The sequence below is a fragment of the Equus quagga genome, chromosome 17 (assembly GCF_021613505.1).
Source record: "Equus quagga isolate Etosha38 chromosome 17, UCLA_HA_Equagga_1.0, whole genome shotgun sequence".
In the NCBI taxonomy this organism is placed as follows: domain Eukaryota; kingdom Metazoa; phylum Chordata; class Mammalia; order Perissodactyla; family Equidae; genus Equus; species Equus quagga.
Genome location: NC_060283.1, coordinates 29,244,679 through 29,254,063, shown reverse-complemented (window position 1 = coordinate 29,254,063; position 9,385 = coordinate 29,244,679). Strand labels below are relative to the sequence as shown.

Here is a 9,385-nt window from a genome sequence, read left to right as displayed (position 1 = left end):
AGCTCCAACACGCGAAGATCATTGATAGCATCAGAACTCACCACCTACTGAGCGATTATGAATGCCTGGGTTTGCACATCTTTGAGTCTTCCCTACAACCCATGAAGGAGAATTCTTACCCCATTTTCAATAGGTGAGGCACCTGGCACGCAGACAGGTTAATTATGGTCCCCAAGCTACACACACAGAAAGTGGTGGAACCTGGAAGGGAGCTCGGCTCTGTCCAAAGTCTGGCTTAACATGCTTTGTTGCCTTTTGTCAGAAGTTTGGTAAATTGAATCTACTGAAGTCAAGAGATCCTCTCTAAATGCTGCAACGAGGTCAGCACACCAGCACTGTGCCTGGTGGAGCCAAAGGAGGCTTCCAGAAACCACAGGGAGAGTTTGTAGATGAGGAAGTGAAGATACACTCACCATTTAGGCCAGACTGGTGATAGAATTAATTTAGGAAGCTGTAAACAGCCTCATGGATGCCGTGTTTACTGGCAGAGGAAGGAGAAGGCCATGTGTAAATATGATTTTGTGACGCCTGGGGGCAGGGGTCACGGGAACAGGGAGCCTGGTTAGCCATACTTCTTTCCCAACAACCAGCACCCAGCTTCCAGCCCCATTCCTTGCCTGTCTTAACAGCTGGTCTTCAACACTAGCAGTTAGCCCGCCAGGGCTCCCATGCCGCCTCCTCAGTCCCGCCCCTTCAGGGTTCTGGACTGCTTGCCTCATTATGTGATGACTACTATTTTCCAGGAGTCTGGTCCAAACCACTTCCTCCTCCCTCGCTCCCTAAAGAGAAATGGCAAGAACCTCAGGAAAGGCAGCTAAGGTTTAGTTGGAAAATGGTAGTCTTTAAAACCAGACTCTGAGTCCAAATCCAGCCCTCCCACTTACTCCCTGTATTTCCTTACACAAGTTACTTAGTGGCTCTGTGCCTCAGTTTCCTCATCTGTGAAATGGGAATGGTAGCTGCTACCAGAAAGACTGCTGGAGACCAAATGAGATAACGTATGTAAAACGCATGGACTATAGCAGATGCCCACGCTTTCCTCCCTCCTTCCTGCCATCCTCAACGTTTTTCTTATGGGAATATATAGTAGGGACCTAAGCAAAATATGAACCATGATGTAGGGGAAGTTAGAGGTATTCCAAGAGTTTCTGAGTCCCTCCTAAACTCTTTCAAGAATTGGGGTCCTAAAAACCTCACACCCGGGTAGCCATCAGAAAGGAAAAGAGGCTCTTGTCCTGTTTTCTGGAGAAGGGTAGAACATACAGGCTTCTTAGTGCCAACGTCTTACTACACAAAGGCCCTGCCAGAGCCGAACTTCAGAGGGGCTCCTAGATGGAGAGAGCCAGGAGATGGGGCTGGAATTCCCGGGCCGAGCTCCAGAGATCCCGGGCCCACACCTTGGGAAGCCATCCAGGCAGAAGTGGAGAGACAGGTTTGCGGTACTCAAGGCTCAAGGGCCAACTTCAGGCGAGGTTACTAGAGTTCAGGAAGAGCTCTCTCCTCCTCCGAGGATTCTTTAAATCTCATTAAGAAATGGAGAAGGAAATGTCAGGAAAGCCGTCAGAACGGGCAGCATATCTAAGTCCCCGGCATTGATTCTGCTGGGAGGAGTATCCAGGTGAGTGGAAGAAAATGGTGTTTGTTCTCTAGGTCAGGACAGGGGGTTTCTGAAAGAAATCAGGCCTGGAGGTGGTGAGATATGTTCGATGTTAGGTAATTCAGGGGAAACCCAGCCACCACCCAGGATGGCGCTCTCTTACCAAGATTTTCCTCCCCTGCCTCCACGTCCCAAAGACAAGGGCTCACCCCCAGGGGATCCAGAGGACACGGGGGCAGAGCCCACCATTCTCTGTGGAGCAGTTGTAACTTGGAGGAGGAGAAGAGCGATTGACATCCAACACGGATGGCTGGGGAAGCTGAGGGAAACAGAAAGAGCAAAAATGGGCAGAAATTCTATTATTTCTGTGGGAAGGGCTGGTGGGTAGGAACAAGAGAAGGTTGTAGAGACACCAGAGACAGATGGATTAATGGAAGAGAGATGGACAGGAATTCAAAGGAGATGAAGAGCAAATCTTGGAAAGGTGCATCTCACATTGCCCACTCCAGGAGGAAATATCACACACACACACATGTGTATGCATGCACACACACACACACACACACATACATACACCAGCTTGTTTGGTTTGGGTATAAGGAAGTTAGCTCAGGTGCACAATGCCTGGTATCCCTCTCCCGACTCCCTTCTTACAATTACGTGAGGCTTTCAAATAACCAGTAGCTGGATATCTAGCCTTCATAATAAGCTTCATATTCCCTGCAGTGTCTTCTGCACTGAGAAGAATGCCTGGCACGAAGTGGGTGCTCAGTTCCGTATGTTGAATACGTAATACGTTGAACACACAAATGAATAACAGTGAGAGACACAGCTTATATGGCAGAATCATAGGGAGAGACAGCTTATGTGGCTAATTCACTGGTTGTGGATTTTGGAGGTTTTTCCAGGGTGTTCGAATAGGTATATGATGTCTGGTTACTTCTAATCCAAGTCAGAACCTAGAATTAAGCTGGAAATCTATTCTCCAGGCCAGCTGCTAAATAGTTAGCAGCACATCAAGAAGATGTCGACGTGGACCTGGTCAGTTAGTGGAACAGTGGCATGCACGGGAGTTTCGTACACAGCGGTGTATATAAGTGAGCGGTGTTTCAGAGGCTGCTAAACACTGGCCTGGCACTGCTAATTGTGAGCAGGTGTAACACGCTCTATTGTTCCCATTTGAGAATAAATATTCCATCTCAGACTTTCAGTTAAAGTCAACAGGTTGGATCTATTCATTCAGATATTTTCCATCCTAAGTCTACGTCAAATGATGGTGCCTGCAGCGAAAGAGTGTAGACCACAAAGACAAAGAGGATAGAAGAAGGCTCTTGAGCAGAAAAAGATAGCAACTGATTTTGGAAGACAGAAAGCAAATGTAGATGGGGCTCCTGGTCTAGCTGGGGCAGGAAACTTTAGCCCAAAGTGTGCGCAGAGTGAGTCACTCTGAGAAGGAGTCCGGCAGATTCCCATGTCTTGAGGCACAAAATGGGCAGTGAGTGGGAGTGAGGAACACAAAAGCAAGACTTACGCTTGCGCCAGAATAGCTTGGCCAAAAGGCCCCTTCTCCCCAGGACTTTGAATCTGTGTGATGTAACAAACAGACAAGCAAGACGTGAAGAGAGAGTGACAGCTGTAAGAACATGGCAGCTGTGTCTAGGGGCAGAGCTGGTGCATGAAAGCTGTGGGAGCAGCATCCTTGCAAAATTGATCTGCCTCCCAGCCTCCAAATATCCAAGAGAAAAACAGAGGAGAGGTCTCCTTTCCTCCTTGGTTGTTACTTACTGCGCAGACATTATGCCTGAGGGTTCTTACTTAACATGTTTGGGTGTCACTTCCTTAATCTGTGAAATGGGGTTAATAAAGGGACCCATGCCCTAGAGCTGTTGTGAAGATATAGATAAAGATATACGTAGACCAAAGGTAAAGATATACGTAGACCAACGTCTGGCACCAAATCAATAGGTATTGACACAAGCTTGATAGATATCGACAACAACCCTCTGGATGTGCTCCACCAGGCAGTACGAGCATTTCCCTGCAGCAGGAACCAGCTGGGGAAGGAGGGATATGCGTCTTCCTGACTTCCATCTCTGCAAGGATACCTAAAGACCCATTCTGTAGGGGCTGAAATAAAGGAGTGACATTAGTGTTTGGTCATTTTTTATCAACCAATTCATAATTTTCACTTCCAATAACAGCTGTTTTTTAAAAATCTCACTTCTAATTTTAAATTGGTGCAGGAAAAAAAATAATTTTCATGATTCTGAAACTCCCTAGTTTCGATCTTAGAAAAACAACTCACCTTCTATCAGCCAAGATTGACTCAATCTCTGCTGCCGTTCCACCACCCCACCTTTGGAACCTTCTCTGCTGACGAGCTCCCTGTTCTTCAGGGCAGTTAAACATCTATCATTTCCGTAGGCGTCATCGGGGAGTTACTGGCTCATAAGAATGGTTTAATTTTGTTTCCAGATGAGGCCACAATACAGAGGAAACCTCTAAACTGAAAATTCCCAGGACAGCAAAAGTTTATTGCTCACTCATGCTATATGCCCATCACAGGTCCCAGACAGACTCTGTCATCACAGCCACTCAGAGACCCTGAATGGCACAGTGACCATATCAAACGTTTTCATCACCTGCCAGAGGGAAGAGAGATGCTAGGGCTGTGAACACTTGTAGAGCTGGAAGAGGCATCTGCTTCTCAACCCTCAAGAACAGAAGATAAAATAGAGCGATGCTTTATGCACTGAGAGCCAATCTAGCCCCAGAAGCAAAGTCAGATCAAGTCCATGGTCATCAAACCTATTGTTAAAACTTCTGCAGGAACTAATATGGCAGCCAGCATATTCTTTCATTTTAAAAAAATGGCTCAGAGATGGGGCTGGCCCCATGGCATAGTGGTTAAGTTTGGCACGCTCCACCCCAGTGGCCTGGGTTTGTGGGTTCGCATCCCAGGCACAGACCTACACCGCTTGTCAGTCATACCGTGGCGGTGATCCACATACAAAACAGAGGAAGATTGGCACAGATGTTAGCTCAGGGTGAATCTTCCTCACCAAAAAAGAGAAAAAGAAAAAAAGTGGCTCAGGGAAAAATAAATCCTGGAACATAGCTCTCTGCCTTAAGCCTGATTGGCTCAAGGTAACCACAGTTAAGAGAAAGGGATGTCTTTCTAGACGAGCTGTGAGTGTGGCTATTGGCATATGAAGCTGACTAGAGTCAAATAGATAAAACACCAGCAAAGATTTTTTTAAGAGTTGTGATGCCAAAGAAAACCTGAGCCTCAACTAGAAAACTCTGTAACTGATCAAAAAGGAGTTGATTTAAAGGAATCCAGTAATTGATTAAAAGGAACCTGAACACTATCTTTCTATAAGCAGAGAGCTGAGGCCATTGCTACAGGAGAGATTATTCCTGAATGATCTTTTCACATGCACCAATGGAGTATAATGGAAAAGGAAGGACTTCCTAGCAAGTAGAATTGAGGGCCATGGGGGAAAATGGACTGGGGAAGCCCCCCCAGGGAGCCAGAACAGGACCCAGTCGAGAAATGTTCCTTACCCTTAGTGTAGGGGGATATCCTAAAGTCTGCCCACTGGGAGTTCTGAAACGCTACGGCTCAGTGACCTGTAAGTCTTCCATTGGTCCCATTTCCAGATGTGACTAAGGTGTCCCTATTCTGCCATTGGAGTATGCGGGGACTGGGGGACAGCTGCAGAGAACTTGCATTTTCTTTTCATAGATTTCTGGGCCAACAGGAGCCACATCTGAACCATATGTAGGAACTTCCATGCATCACCTCAAGATCCTGGACTTTGAGCTTGATGCCATGACTGGACGAGACTTTGATGTGGCCTGCCTTGGGGAGGAGGTGAGTCCATTTTACATTTGGAAAACAGAGTACACCAAATATTAGGTGACCAGAGAAGTGGACTGTGCCAATTTGTAAGTGCTGTTCAACAGATGTTTCTGGATCTCCCCCACTCTGAGAATGTAGTGGGATTGCATTTCATTCTCCCTTGAAGCTGAGTGGGACCATATGGCTTATTCTGGCCAATGACTTCTGAGCTGAGGTGACACCTAGCTAGGTGACATCTGAGGTGAGGACCTTCCCAGAGCTCTATTCCCTTTCGGCATGACAACAAACCTGCAGAAGACGGCAGCTGGTTTATCACCTAGGGTTCTTGAGCACAATGAGCACAGTGCCCTCTGCAAAGTTAGACTTTCCCTGAGACTATCTTCTTGCTCAGCCCTTTCCCTTCCTTATCCTGCTTCCCTCAGGCCCTTACAGGGGTTTCCCAAAAAGGACTCCCTCAAAAGAACCACGTGAACTTGAATCCTGTCTCAGGCTCTGCTTCTAGGGATCTCCATCTAAGATAGTAGCTGCTATTAATAATAAACAGTAGGTTCCTAAGATTGTGGTCCTGCCCGAAGCTGCTGAAAACTGTGGAGGGGCACCATCTTGAGATGATTCTAGCACAGCAATGTATGACTCCCCAAACCAAAAAGTTCCAAAAAGTTTCTCCCAAGTTCTGTTCTTGAAACCGTTGAGGGAAAAAGCAAATGTCATTTGTGAAAGAAGACGGGGCAAAGGAGAATAGCATGATGGCAAGGGAAGCTGCTGGGAATCGACCCAGCCAAGGGAGTTCTGGAGGGTCCTGCTGGGTTGGGACCCTCCCAAAAGGACATTCCACAGAAATGGCCTTTCTCATGACTTTTGTCTCTGCTAGTACATGGAACACTGTAAGCTGGGGGCTCCCCGAGGGACTTCTCCAGTGAAGCAAAGAATTGCTTCATTTCTGGATGTCCTGTTTCCCATTGGAAGAGCCAGCTCAGGCTCCCATCCTGGTGAGAGGCCATTTTGGCCAGGCTGAGACTCACTTCCTTTCCCTGAAGAGATCCAGCGACTTCCCTCACTGCCAAGCATCAGAACCTTGGCAAGTAACAGAAGAAAGTGCAGAGGGGCATCTGGGACATCAGATAGCCCAGGCTCGTGATGTTCTGGAAGCTTCTCTAGGAGTAAAACTAGGGTTATCCCAGGCTGAGTCAGGAGAGGTCACGGTCTATCAACAAATCTCAGATGTTTGGGAGGCCAGATGAGCTGTGAGTTACATGCTGATGTCCATGTGATATGGTTGGAAAAGAGGCCAAATTGGGAAAGAGCAAGCATGGCTTCTTCCAGCTTAGTCACCAGGAAGTTGTGACTGATAATGCCAAGGATGATAACAGTGATAATGATAATGATGATGGTGATGATGATGATGATGATAGCTCTCATTGATGGAACACTTACTATGTGCCAAGAACTGCGCTGACTACTTTATGGATGTTCTCTCGTCAAATCCCCTATATCACAGGCATGATTAGCCCCATTCCACAGATGAGAAAAGTGAAGCTAAGTAAACAATCCATTGGCTCATAGCTGGGAAAGGGGTAGAACCAGGATTTAACCTTGGCTTGCCACTGCATCACCTCTAATTCATTTTAACCTAGGGTATCATTTTCCACATGTGCAAAAAGGCATGGCTACACTTCGGGTAATCTTTCTCCAAGGTCTTTTCTGGCCTTACAGTCTGGAATGATCTCTGTCCTCTTCAGCAAGATGAGAGGAAGGTTTGTGGGCAGGAGGGTAAGCCTCTGGAGAAGGGAGACTGTGTTCCACCTGAACTCCTCACTCAGATGGAGGTAGTTCGGAAACTCCGGCGCTTCCCTCTGCGAGCGACATGTTATCTAGGCCTGGAAAACATCTGAGTGACGGGAGCAGTTGGAGAATTCCAGGAAAGCCAGGTCATGCGGCAAAAGGAGTGGACCACAGACGACACAGTTCTATTTTTTCCTTAACTGAAGGCCACTGGATTTTTCCAGACAACATTTGGAAGGCTAAAAACCGATTACTCCGAATCACGAACAAAAATAGATCTTGAGATTTTGTGTATTCATTCCGACACAGTAAAAAGTGGGGGAGGAGCGCAATAACGTTTCATGTGTCTGCCTCATGGAATTTGTAAGAGTTTAAAAGTTGTTGCTTTTAAATGTTTGAGAGTAAGAACAGTATTTACGTTGAATAGCTTTATTCTCTTTATGTTCGTGGACTCAACCTATACTCTTGAATTTAAGCCCGACGCTGTGGTTCAGTTTTTCTTACAATGACATGGGAATTAAACATGGTCTCCCACTGCCTCAGTGGGAAGATGAATTAACTGAACTTAAAAAACTAACAGGAAGAAAGGTATTAAGCTAAAAACACTTGTGTTTTTGCCAGGAACGCCGCAGTCTTCTATTCTTACACGGCTCACGTCAAACGTGTGGGCCTCTCCACCCATGCCTTCCTGTCTGGGCTGAGAGGTGACAAGTGGGGACGGCACCTCATGGAAGATTCCCTGGAGGTGACTGAACCTTCTGTCACCTGTGGTTCTTTGAAGTACCTGTTTATGTCACTGTGCCTGGAAGGAGAGGTGCCCTGAAGATGCCTTAGATGGCAGCCACACAGCTTGTCCTTTTCAGAGACACTGGCCTTAATGCTTCCACAGTCGCCCACTGCGGTGCAAGGGGGTATAGCTAAAGGGGCTACCAGTGGTTTTTGGGGTAGGTGGACAGATTTCTTGTGACGTCCTATAACTTCCTCTATCAAACAGCTGTTCAGTCTAGCAGACAGCCTGCTGAGGTGGGGCGGAGCTTGGCATGTTATCGCTCAAAGAAGAGATCAAAGACTTCACGGGCTCTGTCTAACCACCATCAGAGCTGCACTCCAAGGTGCTGCCATGTGAGCTGGAGGAGAGAAGCCTGCAGCTTTAAATTTAAATTCACCTCCTAAAAATGCTCCGATTTTGCCTGCCTCTGTATTCCCACTTGAGAGACGGACTCCGTTAAACAGCCAGCAGAGTATTGATTACTAGGGGTTCCAACAGTGGTCCACAAACGGGCCCACTGAAGGAGCCATGGAGAAATAGGTAGAAGATTTGATTGGGAACTTGTCAGCCACACACACACACACACACACACACACACACACACACACTCTTTTCTTTTAATTGTATCTAGGAACACATGTGTCAAAGCCTCCCTTGGTTATATACCCAGGAGAAATATATGAGAATGTTCACTGCAGCACTGTCTGACATAGGAAAAAACTGGAAATGAGGCAAATGTCCACTGCCAAGAAAATGAACAACCCAAGTGTGCCATATTTCACACACTGTATTATTATACAGCAGTGAAAGGGAATGAACCACAGCTACTCGCAATAACGTGAATGAACTGAGAAAGGCAGTGTTAAGTAGGAAAGAGGCAGGTTCAGAAAGACTATGTGCACTATGATACCCTTCATATAAAGCTCAGAAAGAAGCAGAGCTTGTTTGGGCATGCGTACATGTGAAGTAAAAACTATTCTTTGAAAGCAGGGGAATGATAAATTCCTAGCAGCAGTTTCCTCTGGGGAGTAAAGCAGGTGACGGGCATAAGGGAGAAGCACACAGGCAAGGGGATTATTGGTGATGCTCTAGTCCTTGCACTGGGTAATGGGTTGTGTGCTTCGGTATCAGGGGGCATTATAACGTAGATATGGGTATACATATTCTTTGGTATGTGTGAGATACTATGTTAAGATATTAAGATTAAAAAATAAAACTATCTGAAGTCATAATGACTCAGCTGGCTGATAGAATTCAAATTTCAGGGTTCAAAAGTTTAGAAATTTTCGAATCCAAACTCCTAACTTTACATATGCCGACATGTCTTCCAAATTGCGACGGTGGTCATATTTGCACAACTCTAGTGACTGTG

At 46.4% G+C, this 9,385-nt stretch overlaps 1 long non-coding RNA gene across 1 annotated transcript in view; it reads left to right on the top strand.

The window, feature by feature from the left end:
• Window positions 1–1,534: 1,534 nt before the first annotated feature.
• Window positions 1,535–9,385, top strand: part of LOC124228877 (uncharacterized) — a 16,633-nt gene continuing 8,782 nt past the window's right edge. The window contains exons 1-2 of the long non-coding RNA XR_006885806.1: window positions 1,535–1,618; window positions 5,346–5,474. This is a non-coding gene — a long non-coding RNA (uncharacterized LOC124228877). The remainder of the gene's footprint in view (window positions 1,619–5,345; window positions 5,475–9,385) is intronic.